The sequence below is a fragment of the Accipiter gentilis genome, chromosome 1, assembly GCF_929443795.1.
Source record: "Accipiter gentilis chromosome 1, bAccGen1.1, whole genome shotgun sequence".
NCBI lineage: Eukaryota > Metazoa > Chordata > Aves > Accipitriformes > Accipitridae > Astur > Astur gentilis.
Window position 1 is genome coordinate 19,427,677 of NC_064880.1, and position 20,978 is coordinate 19,448,654.

Here is a 20,978-nt window from a genome sequence, read left to right on the forward strand (position 1 = left end):
TGTAAGAATAGGATCTGCTTTTTGTAACCAAAGTTTGTGCATTTTCAGTTCTTACTTTCTATTTCAGTCCATAACTGTCCCTTTGTGACTTCAAAATCAGCAATCAACTGCCTGTTAAGGTGTCAGTTGCTGAGTAAGAAGTGGGATCACTAGCACTGGGAGGCAAGTATTTAAATAACAGGGACAGAGCTCTCTATGTAATGCTTTTAGAGCTCGTTGACATTATTATTGCCTTTCAGTAGGTGATTAAATTATGTAGCATATTTTTTTGAAAGTGTTACTACTATTGGAACTTAATCAGCAAGCTTAGTCTATAGTGTAATGTTAAATTGCTTTAGACAATTCTTTAAAATGGAGAAGATGGATTCCAAACCGTAGTGAACAAAAACAAGAAGCCTTGGAACAACGCCCCCTCTTACTTTTTACAATCCATTACAGGCTAAGCTATGTCTTCCATGAAATATAAGCACATTTCATAGCCATTGGAGCTAGCCATGCAGAAAAAGGCGGGAAAAAAAATCCTGGTTTACTGCCTGCAGCTTGATTTTTTTTTTTATTTTTTTTTCTTTCCCTGCAGAACAGCCCACACAAAATAAAAGCAGTGTTTATCTGTTCAGATGCAAAACAAAATATTATTTGCTGTGAGAAAGTCAATATGCCCTGGAGAGAAACTAAGCTAGCAAAGATTGTCTGCTGTCCTTCTTTCCCACCACCATGGGAAAAAGGCATCGTTAACAATCTGGTTTTGTTACTTTCCAGTCAGGGAATCAAAGCATATACACTCAGATTCATCTCTGGTAATACCAACCTCTTAGTGAACATCACACAGTTAAGGTACGCTTTCCAACCATGCCTACTTATGAAAAAAGTCACAGTAAAGACAAGTGGATTTTCTTGTACATGTCAGTACTTTAAGGGTTATTACATAAGCTGGCACCAATGTCTTGGCTTTTTAGTCTCTGAGAATTGTGGTGACCATCTGTAAGATTTGAATTTTGCAGCTGTATTCAATAAGATACTGTTGGACTAAATCTTGGAAAAAAGTGGCTAATGCCAAACCATCTATCACTGTCAATTTGGCTGTGCTTTAAACTTACAAATATAAATTTCCCTGAACAGTTGGGAAACAATAATAAAGTCAAATGTCTCATTAAGCAATACATGCTTCATCCTAATGAACGTATCACATATGAGATAAAGGATGAAGCATAATTAATGACATGCGTGATAGCACAGAGATTATCTGGACCATATTGGCCTATCTTTCAACTTTAACTCTTACAAGAAAGTAGTTGCTTTACATAAAAAGGGCGAGTTCATCTGGGCCTTGTCCAAACCAGCATTGCCAAATAAACTGAATTATGACTGGGTGTCATACAGATAGTAACTCACTGTAAACTGGCCTTATGTAAGGTCATTAGACATGAGAAAGTTTCTAATTTACTTTGTGAGGCAGATAGGGGAACTGTGGTCAAAATCAAATGCAGCAAGTAAGTGCCTTCAAATAATTGAGGCTTAAATCGGTTCTTCACTCCCTGAAAAGAAAATAGCATATAGATGACAAATCTTGTAAGTGGTCTTACTCGAGATCAATGACATTTAAGGCTGTCAAATGTCTACAAGAAGGTATGAATGGCACTGATCCTAAATCATTCAATACCAGTGACACTTTTTCTGTTGACTTTATGGCGCTATATTTAGATGCAGCAGTTTTTGCTTTCTGATGGTTAAAGCTAAAGCAATTATAACATAAAACCATAATCTAGTAACTCATAGGAGGGGAAAAAAATCTGAGTGAAATGGTCTTGCTTAATATAAAAACTTGTGTTGGCAAATATTTGGTGTTGTGCCATTTAAGTTGCAAATCTTACTTAAAATAGGGGAAAAATCAACATTAGTAGGTGGAAACATAAAAGCTAATGTCATATTGTCATTGTTATTTCCTGTCAATAGGTGTTTAAATTATGTAGCATATTTTTTGAAAGTGTTACTACTATTGGAACTTAATTAGCAAGCTTAGCCTATAGTGTAATGTTAAATAAAATACAGAAATGCAAAATAATTCACATTACATCTATTTGCAGCAGTAGATTTATTTATTCCATTACTGAAGCATCCTATTCTCATTATAAAACTGTTATAAAATGCTTCATTCATAGATGTTGCAAGTTCAAATAAAGCAAGAAGTCCAAGTTTTAAAAAATAGACATATAAGCTTTTCTAGGAGGAAGTGTAGCTTGCACTAATCTGTGCTTTTGTATTGTTCAGGTTGTGCCAAAACATGCAGCTTGAGGGATGGTTCTGACATTTTATAGTTTCTTTTTATAGCAAAGGTCACGCAAAAAACATTTCAAAAACATTTTGCTATATATGTAATCACACCTCAAATATGTAATGAGCGGAGATGATTGTTTCTAACTAAGCCAAAACCAAACCTGGCATTAACGACAGTAAAATTTGCAGTACAGGCATTCTGACTCCGACTAATGCGATGAAGAAATCTTTCATTTTTCTCCAGTTTTCTCATGACAGTTTTAATATCCCCGGGGTTTTGATTCTAACCAGCAGCCCGATTGTCCCTCCAAGCCAACCTGTGATTTCCTCTCCCTTCCGCGTAAGATCTGCTAGCCATTAGTTTAAAGAAGAAGTTTACTGGGGCTTTGACATATTCTCCTAGCTCTCTCCCTCCTGCCCCCTTTTTTCCTTTCAGGCGTGTGTAGCCCAACGCACCCTTCCAGGCAAAGACGTGACAGAGAAGCAGAAACAGTCTGCGTGGAGCATCTGTTTGGGAGCCTTCCGAAAGGCAGGTCCCTGCTGACCGCTGATGGAAATCATCTGCGGGAAAGCAGAGAGTGAGTCATGTGACCTCTCGGGGCTTAATTACTGAGGAGTAAATTGCCTGGGTTCTTCTCGCTTACCGGCTGCTTTTCAAAAACGACAGGCGAAATGCGGACAAAGGAGGCACTTCTCAACCACTCGGGTATGAACGAGCGGCTCCTGCTTGGATCGTGTGTGTGTGTGTGTCTAATCAGTGTGGACCGGTATGATGGCACTCTTGTGTCTGGGAACAAAGAGTATTTAGGTAAAAAGTGAACGTCTATGTTTCTACACAGCATGAAAGCAGCTAGTACAAAGGAGAATAGTCACAGTTTACAAACTGGAGCATAGGTATCGGATATAGCTGATAGACAAAAGTAGCTTTCATATATCAAATCTCGTGGAGGAAGCCCGCACAAATGTCTCTGCAAGAGTTTACCCCAACAGCATACTTATAAATATGCATGCCTGTTTATGAACTAAACCAAGACTCTGGTGGCTTAAGATTCCATCAGCAGCACTTTACGGTGCCAGCATTGCAGCAAAATAATTGCAAAACCTGGTAAAGGAAAGACATACAACATGATTAACATGTCCATCCAATGCAGGACAAAATGAAGCTTCGCCGGGTACTGGGCTAGCCTTTCTGTCCATAGCCCAGGGGTGAATATGTAGGTATTGCTTGTGTTACATTACTGTTAACACCAAAACTACAATTACCTTGCATAGCTGTGCTTCTGCACTTAGAAGCAGCATGTTTTAGTTAATAAAGAAACATGCCTTTCTGGAGGAGCAGGGAAGGTTTTCATTCAGATCTCAGTGATGCATGAGAAGGATTGAATGTGATGCATTTCAAGGATGCATTACAAGAAGATTGCATTTCTCTCCAGTTACTACACAACTGAGATGTACTTTGTGCATAGTAATATAGGAACACATTTAATCTGTTTCTGTTGCAAGACTTTTCTGAAGCAACATCAACACATAGGAGCACAGTACGTATTTTCTGTCAATCTTTCCTGAGGTCTTCCATATTGACAAGAAAACAGATGTACCAGACTAAGGGAATTTCTGTGGTTTGCTGCCAGGATGAATATAGCAACTTGGTGACTGTCCAAGAGTATTAAAAATTAAGAGCTGAGAAAAATCTTTTGTATGGCAATATTTGAGATACCACAGTGTCTCCTGTTCCTAAAGCAGGGGGATTCTGTGGTAGCTGTTGACGAACAATCTTTTTGTACCGGAACCCTCTGTATTATTATGTCTGCATTTTGAACTTAAGTTCTTCCATGCGTTAGCACAAAGATGTGCTGTGTGGCCATAAAGCAAGCACATTGGTAATTTACAGTTTCTGGGCTACACAGCACGACTATGAAGTATGTGATGGGGCTGGGACCCGGTCACATAGATGAAATCTAAAAAACAAGTGTGGCTGGGGAGCGACTCCAGAAAGGACAGGCTAGAGGTCAGGCTGGAGGAAGAAAAAATGTCTTGCAGGAACCCCAAGGCAAGAGGCAGATGGGGAGAAGCTTCTTTTTTTCAAAACACTGGAAGATAGTCTGAAAGAAAGGCTGAGAGCACCAAAGCTGGACAGTGGCCCACGCTGATTGCCAGATCCTCGAGGGGCCCTGAAATAAACAGGCAACGTTTGGAGCATAGACATAGCCAGCAGGTTGAGGGAAGTGATTATTCCTTTCTATGTGGCACTTGTGGAGTCACACCTGGAGTAGCGTGTCCCATTTTGGGTATCCCAGGACAAGAGGGATGCTGACAAATGGTGGGGGTCCAGCAGAGATCCACCAAGGTGGTTGGGATTGGACCGTGTCATGTACGGAGGGGGGCTGAGGGAGTTTTGTTTGTTCAGCACAGAGAGCAGAAGGCAGAGAGCATCTCATTGCTGCTTTCAGCTCCCTTGGGGGTAAAGGTTGCAGGGAGGACAGAGCCAGACTCTTCTCAGAGGTGCAAAGCAAAAGGATGAGATGTCAAAGTCAGAAATTGCAGCTTGGGAAACGCTGCTGGATATGAAGCTGCAGCTGAAGTGATTAGCCCAGAGCGTTTGCGGGCTCTCCATCCTTGTAGGCGTTTGGTGCTGCATCAGACAAGGTTCTGAGCGGTCTGACCTAACTTTGAAGTTAGCTGTGCCCCGAGCACCTGACCTCCAGCGGACCTCCCAGCCTGAATCATTCTGGTTCTGATCTGTACCATTTGGAATGCAACAGAAGGTACCAACCAAGAAATACTCAGTAGAGAAAATCATGGAGCCCAGTGTAATAGGGCATTCGCTAAACACTTAGCCTGTACCATACTCGCCAGTGTGTAAACGGAGAATGAGCCTTACTACGCATGGTATCCAAGGGGATATATGTCTTAGCAGGTGGGGAAAGGTTTGCATGTCCTGGGTTCGGAGAGGAGGCATGAGGAGCAGAGCACTTAGAAACTTGCCATATTTATTGGTAAGTCAGTCGTTATTTTATTTTTACACTTCAATACCAGAAATAAAACACCCTTATCTTCAACTCACAAAGTTAAATACAACCTCGTTCTGTTTCTGGTTACGTTTCAAATGGGGAGCAGGCAGCTTTGAGGGGAGGGTCACCAGTTCTAGTTTGGCAAAAATGAAGGAAAAAAATATTTTTTTTTTTTTTTTCACATTCGTAACGTTCAAATAATCTGAGTATTTGTACTGCGGTTTGCTTGTTGCAGTATCTCTGCATTTGCTGATGGAATGCCTAAACAGGATCTTGAGTGTACTCTGGATACAAGTGTGGATGTAGAAATTGTCTACAGACAATTGTCCACAGACAAAGAAGTGTACACTGCATTTCTAATGTGTCCAAAGACTTCTAGCCACAAATGTATTTAGTTATTTCATTGCTATTTAGTCTATGGTTTACCAAAAATAGGCCGATAAGAGTATTAGAAATTGTGTGTTTATAATTTGTGGCCCTATATCTAGATACTTTTTTAAGGAAAAAAAATCAAGAATAATCTGTAATGAGCCTCTTTCATTTTGTTTCTCAGTCAGGTTTTGTTTGGGTTGTTTGTTTATTTACTCCCCCTCAACTATACTTCTTTCTGGAAAATACTTGTGAGACGTATGTTTTGAATGCTTTTGTTTAACCTTAGCTGACACGACCATCTCGAGAACACATGCATATTTGCAAGCTTAAAGACCTGGTGTACATGCTCTGCAAGACACATGTATCACTTCCAGACTGTAATTGAAAAAGCTTTCTGAGCTCTGCAGTGCTTTATTGACAGCCTGGCTTGGTGTCTTATTCTTTAATATTGTTTTGTTTCAAGACCGATTTCCTCTCCTATGTTTTGTTTTTCTCATTTCATAAGCCAAAGTAGTTCTTCAGCTCAATTTATTTCCTTTCTTTGTTAATGGAACAGAAAAGTTTTTAAAGGTATAAATGTTCCTATTTGTAAAATAGGCTAGTGTTTATTATCTTCAGTTATAGTATTCCATGTAGTGAACTGTAGCCACTTACAGCTTTGTCTCCTGCTTAGTCCAAACCTTTATTACTGGCACAACTCACATCAACACCATTTGGAGGATTGAGGCAAATGTTTTGGCTTAGGGGTCAGTTTGGAAGCACATTCTTGAAGTTTTGAGGCTTTTCCATTGAAGACTAGAATAAGCAAAAGGACCATTCACTTTCGTGCATGCTAGTCACGTGAGTAAAAGATTTTAAAAGGTCTATTTCTCTTTTGTAAATCAGAATTATGTGACCAAAAAGGAACTTGTGCTGAACATAGTGATTCCATGGTTTTAAGCCTGTAGCTTTAAACTTTATTAAAAACTTTAATTAACCTTTATTAAAACCTATAATGAATTTTATTAAGCTACAGGAGGACTTAGAGGTAGAAAGCACTGTTGGTCAGGAAAATCTTTTCCTCAAAGTTTGATAAAATCAAAAAGGGTGATAAAAGGAAATGTGTTTCTGAGAAGTCAAATATATTGACAATAGCAATTCTTTCTGTCAACCACAGCTACGTAAAATAAGGTGTCTATTTGGTGAAAGACATTCTTATCAAACAAAGCTATTATTTTCTGTTTCAACATCCAACGGTGCTTGCATACGTTAAATGGCTTGTACTGAATGCAGATCATTTAACTCCAGATCCTTTTTGGTTTTATAGAAAACTGGCAAATGGAGTAAATATAAAACACTTTTCTGGCAACTAAACCTTGTTATGAGTAGATATGCATTAAACATCCAAGAAGTTTCTCTTTATGGAGTTCCTTCTGCAATATTCCAGCTTTGTAGAAGAGGGTCAGGTCCTATGGAAAATGGGCAAGAGTTTGAACCAATAAACCCCACAATGCCCCTTAATGCATAGGACGCCAGACCTGGTGACAGGAAAGCCAAGTTACTTTGTGCCAGCTGGGGTAGCTGGCACCAAATGCAACATCTCCTGATAAGTAGAAAATCCTCCTCATCACCAGAACCCTGCATATATTGCAGCTACCACTAAAATGACTATAAGGGTCACAATTCACTGCAGACAGCCTTCTAGAAAACACTCCTACTGAAAGCTCATTATATATACAGATGCCTTTTAACAAAACATCCTGAAGCAGTGAATCCCGTCTTTTTCTTTTCCATCCACGCTCATTTTTATATGTTACTTAATTCACATTTTAAGTGGATGCATTGAATTTGCTAGCTATAAAAATACTCTCTTTTAACTGTATTCTACTAATAAACTGAATACTTTGGCTTTATTCTTTAACTTAAAAAACAAAAAGCAAACCTGCCATCTGGGACATGATTATTATTGTTTATAAAATCTAAGTACTTTAGTGCAGTAAGAGCCAATTAGATTCTTCTTTTGTTTAAATCCTGTCCTAGAGCTGAGAGAAGTCTTGGCTACACACTAAAACCTCTAAATCAGAATCTCCTTTAGTTAACTTCACTTATGTATAGGGGATTTCAGTAGCCATGAAAAACTCTACATGTTTGTGTTCCATTCGTGACAAAATCCACATGTTCATTTCCTGTTCATTGTTTTGTTAAAAGCGCAAAGAAATGTGAATGACAAACTATAAAGATATAAAATGGATAATCCAGCCATTGCTTCTATCACGTGGTAGAGCAGGACATCAGGATTTGTTTGGTTTTGGTAATGAAAAATAACATTTTGTTTATCCTGTGCATTACTTGTGATTCAACCACACTACGAAACACTGATGCCTGCAAATACACTTACTGGCCTCCCCACACCCACTTTCTCACTCAGAGAAGAGATTAAGCAGCCTTACACACAGGAAAGGCTAACTGGATCGTTGAGGGCACTTGTGGGATCTGCTCAAGCACGACGGTGAGAGAACTGGTCATTTTTTCCTCCTCCATTTCAGACTGAATCCTGTCACAGATTGGTGACATGCAGCAGCAAAATCCAAAAAGCTTTAAGAGAGAAAGAGCTATTACGAAAGATGGATCTACAGACCCATCTGTGGCCTGCGACGGCCCACCTTTCAGGAAATCTTCCATAGCTTATATCTAGTCCAAGGCTTTTAGGAGAAAAGGGGATCGGGAAAGGCAGAGCTTTATAGCCAGAATTACAAGCTGACCCGAGCGAGTTTTCTTTCCTCGAATTGACGAACATGGGATTGACTGACTGCATCAGTGAGCAGACTGCTGAGTGCTGAGTATGTAACAAATAATGTATGATAAAGTCATCTACTTCCCCAGATAATCTGTACCAACCTGAATGAATAATAGTGTAAGAAAAGAACAACAGTTGGCATATTCGTAGGAAATTTGGCTTATTGCTACTTCTAGCTCTCTGTTGTGTGTGACAGAGGTTTTCCATTTGACGGCTACAAAAATAAGGCATAAAACTGCAATTCCCTTAAAGGTGTGCATTGGAAGCCCCATGCAGATGCTGGCTTTGGCAAGCATGAGAGATGGAGCACTGACTAGCAGAGCTGTCGGTGCCCCAGTGCTAGATGTCTGCTCCGGGTCGCCACAGAGGTTGTTTGGGTTTATTCACCTAGTCACTCAATGGGGCAGTTGAATTTTCTGGATTGCAGCAGAGTGACTGCAAGTCTGAGGCCACGGTTAAGTTCCTTCTGTTTGTAGGTTCCCTGTTTAGTGGTTAGATGTCATGCTTTCACCTATGAAACTTGTGCATGTTTTTCTGCTTGAACTGATGCTTTAAAATGGACTGTTTAGTCTCACATACCTCTGCCACCTCTGAGGTCCCACGGGATGAACTGATCATCGCATTGATCCTGAGTTTGTTCTGTATGCTACTTTTCCATTATGGCCACTACATACTGAATTGCTGCCAGCAACATTTAACAACATTAAACCTTTACAAATCCCATTCCAGAGCCTCCTTGGTAAAGCAGTGTTTCATCAGAGGTCTTTGACATCTTGCACAGCAAGGCTGCTAGTTGAAAAGGTAATCCATTATTCATTTGGGTGATATTTTGCTCAAAGACATGCATAGGACAGATAAATTCTGCATGATCCTTGACTTTTTCAAAGCAGTTGTGTTTCTCTCAGGTGTCTGGAGGCCAAAAAGATGACCGTGGATCAGCACACTCTGTTGCCTCATGTAACTGAATAGGTCCTGAAGCTGGGAGTTTCTTGCATTCCCTAAAACAAGACGATCACCTGGAAGGCAGTTTCATCATCCTGAATTTCTTGATTTAAGTCAGCCCACAAAGCCTCATGCAGGTAGATGTGAAAGCATCTGGCAAACAGTTCTGTGCCAGACTGCGGGCAGCAATGGCTAAGTTATCCACGGGATACAGGGGCGGGAGCTCTGGACAGACAGCAGAGAAGTGCTTAGGATGGGAATCTTCCTGTTCATCTGCAGAGCACTAATTAGACATGTTAGGTAGTCGGGGTTGTACCAGTTGCTGATTGTTCTTCTAGTTTTCTCTTTGGGGCAGAAATGTGCTGCCTACTACCCCGTACCTCTAACACAGCATCCTCTCGGCAGTGCTAGAGGTAAAACACAAGGCAGCTTCGGTTGGTGAACTCCTTGTCCCAGGAATATGATCACACTCTGTGGGACCACCCATCACAACCACCTACAGTCATTTTACCGAGTACATTTTGCTATTTGCTTGCCTAATTAGATGAGTGAAATTGCTTCATCCCGCTCTCTGGTGTAAATCTGTGATAGTTTAATCAGTATCATTTTGTAATCTGTAATGCTGTAACCAACACAGAACATATCTGCTTATTTCCAGAGCATCTGAAGGGCCAAAATGTTACATTTTTATGTGCAGTTGGCTAGATCACTCTTGCAGTTTCCTCTCTAAAAAATGTTTCATTGCAATTTTAGTTTCTCCAGACATCCTCTAGTTGCTAGTGAGTGCTAATTTAATTAAAATACAGTTCTTTCCTAATAAGAGTGAGACAGTGAAATCCATTATCTAATAGTGCCAGGGCTATTATTTGTTGACAGTTCTGTACTAGTGTTAATCCTGCAAACTGTGTACTCATTAAAGAATAAACAGTTTCAGTCTATGAGCTGTGGATTACAAGATCTATTTGTCCCCTGTGAACTTTTCACAGTTAGGAGAACACTTACTCTCTCCTTTGTTCTGCCACCACAGTAGAAAATTGTTTTGCAAAGCTCTTTAGCGGTAGATAATTGGGTACTCCAGTCTATAATTTCCTCTTAAAATGAACAGAGATCTTGGAGATCAGAGGTTAATCTCAGAGATCAATTATATCTCTAAAAAAAAACCCTTATCCTATGAATTTCTCTAAATCGTGTTGTTCAACTGTTTGAATCAATTATGGTACCAAAACAGAATTCATGGCCCTTGGCTTACGTGGTTTATTCTCCTTCTGTTCTGTCGTCCGAGTTAAGGCTAGTCTTCATTTTTACCTTTTATGGACAATTTTATTTATCTCACAACTTTGTGAGATGAATAATAGTTCTTGGACAATCAGAGCAGTTCATCAGATAAGCTTCCCTTTAGCCTTAAGATCCCTGCATGTGCTTCCAAGCCCTGGGGATCTTTCTGGCTAGGACAAGCACCTCTGGGCTTGTGTTGAGCTGAGCTTCTGATGGTATGATAGCCCTCCACACAGGAAAAGAAAAATTTAATTTGTTGCAGTGTGACTGTTCTCGTTTACTTGATTGTCTGGCAAGCTTCACAGAAGCAGGGATTTGGCAAAGAAACACTTAACTCTGCCTCATGTGTTGAGATACATCTGTATTTTGAACTAGAAAAATGTGATCTGAATATAAATGCTAAAAGACATGAATCCTTTTCCTGCATACCTATGTGACTTCCCATAAACACTTATGACACGGCTCTTAGTAGTAGGAACATAGCCAGGCAGCCAAGACACACTATCAAAACCATCCAAGAGGATAATATATAGGCAAGATAGATATGGTCTGATTTTTTTTGCATTGCTTTGTTTGGTTTTTTTTTTTTTTTTGATGCAAGTCTATGTGCATGGTTTAAGTACTTTTATAGGCTATATATAGCACAGGAGCTTCCAACTGATGAGGAAGTTTTAGTCATGCAAACAAGGGGAAAACCACTTTTCAGTCTGGATTGCTTTTAGCAAGAAAATTACTCCTAAGAGACACAACTACTCAAGCCCCAACAACCTCAGAGCTGTCAGTTTTGACCGGTAGAAGAGTGAACCTACATTTATATGAGCCCAACACAGAGAACCTGTATGAGAAGTCACATACAGGGGTTGCTGTAGGGGCATTGCAGCTATATTCCGAGGTGCTGCTACGTGAGACCTCGGAGTATATGCTTTTGAGCAGGGCAAATCCTAATATAAGTAAGTGATGAAGAAAAAGCTTGGGAGGGTATCCTTAGCTGTACATTTTAAGACAAAATAAAATAAAAAGTGAAGGATTAAAAAGTAAGCAATAAGGGTAAAGCAGGCTTTTCACACTAATTCAGAAGAGAGGTACATCCTTAAAAACCTGAAAAGTAATTGCCAAATTAAGAAGTTACAATTTTAAGTGCAATATATATGGTATATAAAATATATTTCAGGTCTGGACATGTACTGCTCCCCTTGTGTCTCAGCTTTACTGAAAATGGCGCTCTCTGCATATTAACCAAGCTGCCTCCATTAAAGCACAATCAGGTAAAATTCCATATCCACAAGGAATCCCTGCATGAACCTTTCAGTGAGAACTACCTCAGTATATTACATAAAAACATATAAATACTTCATAAATCACTTCCCTTTCTGAATGAAGAAAAAAATCCTTGAAGACATACATTGTAAATTAATTTAATCCAGTAAAGTGGCCTATGGCTGAAGTGCATTTCCCAGCACTCTTTAGAAGTAAAGTCAAAGAGCAATTCTTTTTGAGATGAATTAGTTACTAACTCTGGGTATTCTGTGAATGATATGGCACAGATTTTGTTATTCCTGGTATAGGGTTTTTGAATGATGCATTGAAAGATCATAATTTCAAATATTCATCTTTTAATTTCAAGTATGTCTTATTTCTTTTCCCTAGTCCTTAATTTATTTCCCCATTCTCAAATTTCTTATAAAGGATTTGAGTTATCCTGCAACTCCAAGCTTTTTTTTTTTCTTTAATATATTTTCCACCAACCCTCTGTAGTCAAGAGCTGCAAGGTCCAGAACTTTAATTCTCTTATCTCTTCCCTTATGTATACATAAAAACAAGACCCGTTAACTAGCAGAGAGAGGGTCAGGAAAAATTAAAACATACTTCATACTTCCGTCTGCTTGGTTTCTGTCCTCCCTACAAAAAGAGAAATACGAGAGACTCATTCTATGCAACTCTATTTGACTAAGGCAACTATTCACTGATTAATATAATAAAACAGGCTTTCCCAGGGGACAAAGCATCAGGCTAACAAAATAAAAATCAAAAAGATATGTGGGGAATGTGCACCTGGTATGAGCACTATTCAACTACTTCAGGGCTGTGTTACAATATTTAAAACACTACAGTAGTATCTTTAATTGCTTAGGTTCATATATATTTTTTTTAAAAGAGAAAATGCTCTCTGCACTCTAGCGTAAAAGTGCCCCTTATTAATTCTGACTTGTCTTATACAATGTGTGGAGTACAAGCATGTCTGAGATAGAACAAAACTATTCACATATTGATGTTAGCCCTTGTGCACACAGAGAAACTTAAAAAATAAAACCAAACAATTTTTCCATTATTACAGGTATACAGAATGAGCTGTTAGTATGAAAAGTCAGTACATTGTTGTGGATGGCATGAGTATACTATGTACAAGAGATGGCCAAATGGAAGCAAGAGTAGATACTGAACACCTGTGCACAAGAGAGTAACATTAATTACCTATTTGTACTGTAGAACTAGAGATTAGTTTCCTGGTTGCATGATAGTTCATGAAGCTTCCAGCACCTTTCCAAAACACATTTACAGAATCAAATAACTGCTCATGATAATGAAGAAATTCCATACCTATTTGATAATATTGTCATGCAACTAAATCTTTTTATAAAAGTTGTCAGTGCATATTATGAATGCTGCTGCATATTTGACCCCCAAAATCATGCAAACAAGGAAGAAGTATTTTTCTTTTTTCACTTATTTCCATGAAATGGCATGTTGAACATATTTGGCCATTTGTAGGCAGATACAGCAAAAGGACTGGATAATGCATCTTGAAAATTACAAAGCTTCTTGATAAAAAGAATGATAGCTAGTTCCTTCCAGCTCCTTTATCAAAAAGTCAGCAGCACCATCTCCATTTCTGAGAGCAGAAGAAAGACTGTTAGACGAAATTAGGTATAGCCATTAGATGTGCAAAACAAAAGAATAACTACGGTGTGAAAGTGGGAACCATCCACATCCGTGTCTGTGTCTATTTTCAACATTCAGAAGTCAGAAACATCCTTGTGATGCAGTTTTCCTGAACAGAAGATCTAGTTACATGAACTCTGCTTTATTTCAGAAAAACATATCTGATCTTTAGATAAAAAAAAGTACTGTTTCGTGTTAGTTTATTTTTTTAATCACTTATTTGGCAGTCTCATATTTACATGATGGTACTAAATACTTACCTAATACATCAATTTGTTAGCTGAAATGTCCTTTAAAGGAGAAAAAAAATGTAATGCATGGCAGTGTTAAAAATCTGGACATATACATACAGCTCGTGTCTATTTGTCAGGGAGTAACATAGAAAACTACGGAGCACCTCCTCTCTAGAATATGGTCTAGTATATGTCCAAGTTTTGGAAAACATAAGTCCTTCCTACATATTACCAGGATTTTCATGGAAAGGACAGATTGAGTAGAGATGACTAGTTGAGGTGGAATTAGGGAAAAAAGGAATCATGTTCCAGGAATATACTTTTTTAAAATTGTACTCTGTTATCCTGTTTTCACTAATGCTATTTCATGTGGGCTATGAACAAAAAAACAGTGCAACCTACACATATATACCATGATTTATAGATTAGTTTATGTAAATGTCATAGGTCTTTAAGATAGCATTAAAATAATTTCATGTAATTTACAGAACAAATGCTATAGACTGTATTAACCAATTTTTTGCATTTATTGAAACAATGTGTGACTGAAAAATCACATGCTATTTTAAAAAATGTTCAATCATGGTACCAGTTTTAATAGTCCTTTTATAATTAATCACAGTAGCTCATTGAGGAAGAAGAAAAGGCATGCATTTGTTGGAAAGCATCCATGATAGTCATAGGGCTGATAGCCATTTGTGCCTTCGTGTTTCCCCTGGTGTGACGGTCTGACAAATTCAATGTCTCAAACATCCATTAAAGAGCTTTGCTGGAGACAACGGCCTCTGTAAAAACGCTGGAGTTTTGTGAACAGGACAATGTGGCCAGAGGAGAGGGCCCCACGGAGGGTGGGAACGCACTTCTCCAAAGCCCCAATTCCTTATCTTCAGTGACCAGGAGAAGGAACACGATTTATGCCTTCCTGGAGGAAGAAGGCCCCACGGAAGTTGGGACTGTGCTGCTATCTTAAGCGGTCATGCCAGCAGGAAAAGAGAGGCAGCTCCACAATGAACCCTCCCCGCCCCCCCCCCCCTCAAAGCTCACTGACCGATTCCAGTGAACCCCAGGTGCGGGAACTGCGCATGTTGAGATCATCAACTAACACACTATAAAAGAAGAGAGAACGAGTCCTCAGTGAGCGCCCTCTGGAACTGGATCTCTGCGCTGGCTGGACCAACGCTGGACCCAGGACTGGTGAAACCCTTCTCTTCTCTCTTTCTTTCCTTCTTTCCTTCTTTCCTTCTTTCCTTCTTTCCTTCTTTCCTTCTTTCCTTCTTTCCTTCTTTCCTTCTTTCCTTCTTTCCTTCTTTCCTTCTTTCTCCTTCTTTCTCCTTCTTTCTCCTTCTCTCTTTTCCACAGTCCTTTTAAACATAAACCGTTGACCAAGTCTGAGACTAGGAGTGGATCTAGCCGACCCTGAGCTCCTCTTTGAGAAGGAGTCCGGAAAGCAAGGGGGTCTGCTCTGAACCTCATGGCTCAACAGGAGGGCTCTCCTTCCTTTTTCCATTTCATTTTTCTACACTTCCCTCCTCTTCTCAAAGAGCGGCTTAATGACATGTTGCAAGGTTCATATTAATAAGTTCATGTGTACTTGGGCAAGGTTAGCTAGGTTGAATAAATGTTGATTGTTGTTTGAACTCCCCTGGTGTCATTTCACCTTAATTCTGACAAAGGAAATCCACGAACGTGAGTCTCTCCAACTTTGGGATGCGACACCTGGTCTGATCACACATTTACTTGGTAACTTAGTGAAGGTGGGCTTGGGGGTGTTTTTGTACCATGTACAGCTCATCCTTTGTTAACAATGGCAAAGCAGTGGAGAAGGGTCACAGCGTACAGACAGCATCTTCTCCATGGCGTTGCTGCAGAGGTGGCAGCTGTAAGATGACTGGGTCTCAGGAAAACTGTCTTGCATCCACCCACCCACCTACACAGCAGGAGTGCCTGGGTGGATTAGACCCTTGTACATGGACAGCCATAATGTGCTTCTGCATTTCTAGTGAAGAGAGATCACATTATGATGTTCAACAGATCAAGCAACTGCTTTGTTGGCATGCGTGGTTACCTCCTGCGGTCTGGAGTATCCCAAACCCAAGCAATACACCTCTCTTCTCGCCAACCTGAAAACATCACCTAGACACGTAAGCATGAAGCACCGCTGTAGAGAATAAACTAATTCAAGATAAAGAGGTGGAGTGCTATTAGAAAAATACTGGTTTGTGTTGAATAAGGCAGAGCCTAATAGGATCATGAATGTCATTCTTTTTTCAGTTTTGAGGAGTGAATAGGGTTGACGCTTCCTGGAAACCAGAAATCCCTCCAGACACATTAAATTCCAACTCATCTTTATTTTATTAAATAACTAATATGATCCAACTGTCCATATCAACACAAGAAGTGCTGAACACAAGCAAAATATCTCTTTGTATTGTGAATGGGACTTTGTTTTGGACTTAATGGTAGCTTTCCCTGCAATAGCCTACAGAGGATGTGAACTCCCATAGCCCCTGTTTTCTGAAAAAAGTGAAGCACACAGTTAATGTAAATGCTCTGCTTTCAATTTGAGGCTGTGCTACCCAGGCAGTGCCAGACAACACTGTAATAGATACACTTACTCCTACCTCTTTTCTATTTGAAAAAAAATTAATAGATTTTGGTACGTAAGGCGTGCTGTGCCTGCAAAATAGGAAAGTGAGGCAATGGAGTGCAGAGGAGCCCAGTTCTGTAGTAAAAATGATGTTGCCCTGCCTCCCAAGTCTTTCTGTGGTAATAGGGTTTAGAAGCTTCCACCTCAACCCAAATGAATGCTGAAGGACACTTCTAAGTGGTCTGAGCATAATAATCATCATGTGACAGACACCTATCCTGGTCCCTAAATCCTAGCGTGTTTGCATTGAGAGGGTTTTTCAGAGGTCTTCAGGGACTTAGGATGCAGCTTCAGTGAGAATGCAGTGACCCGTGTGGTCGTTCCAGACAAGCAAATGAAGTGCAGGAGGACAAAGTACAGCTTTGTCCTCAGGCAGCCAAAAGGCAGAGTTTGGGCACAGCACTGCATGAATTAGGCTGTACTGCTTCTGAGCTGAGCTGGGACAGTTCTCACGCAATAGTGTCGGATGAGCTAGCTTAAATCCAAAGAAGCCGTGAGCCTCGTGCCTTGTGCTGGGCTTCAGGTGGGACACGTGGCTTGGCTTTGTCTGGGCTGTGCAACTTTTATGCACTTTTATGCTTGCTGCCGACCAGAGTTACTGTTTAGTCGAGGATGCTTTTAGCCTTTTGGCTTGAACTGCCCACTGCCAAGAATGAAAATGCAACAGACGTGTTCGCTCAGATTAACTTGTTCTAAGGTCACATTCTTTCCTCATTGGAAAGGTTATTTCAACATCTTGCTGATGTGTTGCATTTGCTTTCTCTTACTCACTATGTCTGCTCTTCTTAGCACAGGGCGAGCCCATCGCTTTGCTTTGTTAAAACATTTACTGTAAGAAGGCTGAGATCACTTTCCCAAGCTGTATTAGGTGGAAAGCATTGCCCATGTGTTTTGTGTCCCAGTATTCATTCTTTGCTTTTATTTAAGGACAACTTTAAGTAAGTGATGTAGTCTTACATAGAGTAATTGCTAGCCCTATAGCCTCTTGCTAATGATTTATAACCTCTTTGCCAGTATGGTTAGAACACCTTTCTTGTTTGCCCAGCTATTCATTACTCTGTATGCCTTATTTAGCAAATTGCCTTTTTTTTTTTTTTTTTTTTTTCAGGTAGCTAAGCTTCACCAAGAGAACAATGCATTTTTAATGACTGATTTGGTAAGCTGAATCCTACGGAATAATCTCTACAAGAATTTTATTATCACAATTAACAGTTTTTAAGGAATTCACTTCTTTAAGGACTGAGACAGATTGCACAATATTTGGGTTTGACTCTGAATCTGTATTTTCTTCAGTCCCACCTCCCAGGCTGCAACTGTAATGAATAGGTCTGGTTTACAGATGGAGAATGAGCAAGTAGAGGTCTTCCTCCTGCTGCTGTCTGCTGGTCACTGACAATTCCACTTCAGTCTTCCACACAAAACAGAGCAAGCTGCAGAAAATAAGGGTTTCCATGAGAAATAGACAGGGAAACACCTGTCATGGAAAACAAGAGACACCAGTAAATAAAGAAGCTTCAGAAAAGAAGCTGGCTATCCTCTTTTATCAGAGAAAGAAACAAAGAATATTTGCATCTCTCTATAGTTAAAGTAAATTAAAGAATATGCTTTCATAAAAACTTATCCAGTCTTATTTCTTTAGTCTTCCTCTTTCTGACCAAGGAAATAATGTCCCTTCTTAGTGTCCAGACGTTTCAACTCTCATCCCACCATGATTAAACTCAGAAACACTTATATATCGTATGTGATATTCCATTCCAGTTTTACCAATCTGTTTTCTCCAGGATTGTGTTTTTCACCCCAGAGAAGATGGACAGATGTGATCAAGAAGAGTCAGAGCAAATCAAATCTGTGTGGTGCATATGACATGTTGCAGAGTACAGGTGGCAAAGAACTGTTTAACTCCAGCCAGAAACTAAGCACCACGCAGCCGCTCACTCACTCCCCCCCATCCAGTGGGATGGGGGAGGAAATCGGGGAAAAAAAAGTAAAACTTGTGGGTTGAGATAAGAACAGTTTAATAGAACAGAAAAGAAGAAACTAATAATGATAATGATGACACTACTAAAATGACAACAGTAGTAATAAAAGGATTGGAATGTACAAATGATGCGCAGGGCAATAGCTCACCACCCGCCGACCGACACCCCGCCAGTCCCCGAGCGGCGATTCCCTGCCCCCCCACTTCCCAGTTCCTAAACTAGATGGGATGTCACACAGTATGGAATACACAGTTGGCCAGTTTGGGTCAGGTGCCCTGGCTGTGTCCTGTGCCAACTTCTTGTGCCCTGGCTGGGCATGAGAAGCTGAAAAATCCTTGACTATCGTCTAAACACTACTGAGCACCAGCTGAAAACATCAGTGTTCTCATACTGAACTCAAAACACAGCACTGTACCAGCTACTAGGAAGACAGTTAACTCTATCCCAACTGAAAGCAGGACAGGCTGCAATTTGTGAGACTGCCAGAAAAGGAAATCTCATCATATAGTTACACTTGCTGCATATGGAGGAGCTGTAGAGCAAATAAAAGTTTCACTGAATCATCAGGCAGTTCTTTAATGCTCTTACATCTGCTCCTGGTTTTTTTTCAAGACAAGAGTCATAATTTATGCACAAGGAGAGCAATCAAAAGTCCCTAGACTTGTAGAAGTAATGTGCTCAGGTACATAAAGAAAGATCTTAAGATGGCAGATACAAACCAATGTGTATCGATTCTTAATAAAGTAAAAATTGGATGCAATGTTGTGTTTCCATTCTTTGTTATTGTGTCTTCCTAAGGAGATAAATTTGAATTTAAATGCAAAGGTAATTCAAGTGGGGATTTCAGTTTGGTCTCCAGTAAGCCAGTGTTTGGGGAACACGGTGCTCTGTCCTTTATTTGAAATTAAAGTGTTTTTCTTACCAAACACACAAGGTATTATTTCATCCTACAAGGCAGTACCAAAGTCGGAGTGGATGTTTACATATTGGAAATGACCTGGTTTTTAAAGTGGAAACAATTGTAGCAGAAATTGAGGTTTCCTCATAGGATTTTATGATTCAGAACAACAATTCATGCCATATAAACAAAATTGCTTCCAGCCTGAGAGCATGTGTATCAGTTTTTTAGAATGATGAACCCAAAATGGCAAATGGAAATAAAGCTTTATAGTAGAAAAGAAGCTTAGATTTTATTTTCATGTTACTAATCAGAAATTGTATAGTATGTAAATGTCATACATAATAAAATAAAATAGAATAGGTTTTAGTAACGGCATTATGTCAGAACAATACAACTTATATAAATAGTTTGTCTCAGCTAGAAAGAATTCAGCAGTGTTCATAGAAAACTGTTTGTTCTATGCAAATTAAATTGGATAATAGAGAACTATAACACCGCTTGCTGCATCAATCTTAGTTCCTAAGACACTGAAGTCACTCAGCAATATACATGTCTGAAGCAACGTTCAGGCATGCTGGATCACTGGCAGACAGTCAAGGTACTGAGTCTGACATGGAATTTCTCACTGACTGCACCCACTGGCAAGCTATGTCTAGCTAGGCTCCTTCTCATCATCTTCTCCTACCAGGGTCACACGAGGCCAGCAGAAGCTGGCTCAGAATGGGCTTCTGCCTCACTTGACTGCAATGGGAAAAAAAGAGTGGAGAGGCCCCCTGGTACCCTGCTTGCGTAGGAGAAAGCAGCTATCCTTCCACTGCGACCTTGTGGCTTCAGGGGATTCATCTTGTTTACATCCTTTCTTTAGCCTCCTCTCACCATTCGTTTATTCCCCCCGGCAATAGGCATCTGTTCTTTACCACATCTCTTAATACCTCGGGAGGATAGAAGGGCAGGAATGGCCATACCTGTCCTGCTCCCTCTTAATGCTGTTCTTTATGGTGTGACCTTATCCTTCCATATGTGTGTAGCGTTCCTTCTGGCTCACATGGTCCATCGGTTGGACAGACTGCATCTTGCTCTTTATGTGAGATTCACTGTCTATGCATAGAGTAAGGTCAGAAGTAAATAATGGGATAATTCTGGCTTGTAGTCTGTTCTGAGTGAGCTTAGCAGCAAGTCCGTGATTCGTGCTAGAGCTTTATGAGCTCTAAGAGATATTGAGCCTTATTGGAAAGTCTCCGAAGACCTGAATATATCTCATAAAATGAAAAACAGTTCTAATAGCTAATTCTTATTATGAATTTTTATTGTATTTTGATTTTTTATGCTTTAACAGTCACTTATTAGATCTTGTTTTGCCTTTATCTGATATATTAAGAATGCGTTGCTACTTTCTTTCTTACAGACCGTGATCAATCTTCAGCTAAGCATATTTTTTGATACCTCAACTCACTGGATCTCCATTAGTATCCTGTAAGGTAGGTTTTCCAGTTCTTGAAACATTGTTGTAATTCTCTTATGGATCCTTCTGGTAGGATAAACGCCAGAACCGCCTGCAGAGTGGTAATAACACAGTGGTTAACTATCATATCCAGCCACAGAAAGGGCTTCTCCTGATATTCTGTGTT

At 39.8% G+C, this 20,978-nt stretch overlaps 2 long non-coding RNA genes across 2 annotated transcripts; both read left to right on the forward strand.

Moving 5' to 3' along the window:
- The first annotated feature begins 2,919 nt into the window (after positions 1–2,919).
- On the forward strand, positions 2,920–9,500 carry LOC126043070 (uncharacterized). Its single transcript, XR_007507333.1, has 3 exons — positions 2,920–2,980; positions 9,163–9,234; positions 9,339–9,500. It is a non-coding gene; the product is annotated as an uncharacterized LOC126043070 (long non-coding RNA).
- Positions 9,501–14,914: 5,414 nt separating this feature from the next.
- LOC126039169 (uncharacterized) lies at positions 14,915–18,667 on the forward strand. Its single transcript, XR_007506234.1, has 3 exons — positions 14,915–15,964; positions 17,579–17,626; positions 17,764–18,667. It is a non-coding gene; the product is annotated as an uncharacterized LOC126039169 (long non-coding RNA).
- Positions 18,668–20,978: the final 2,311 nt, after the last annotated feature.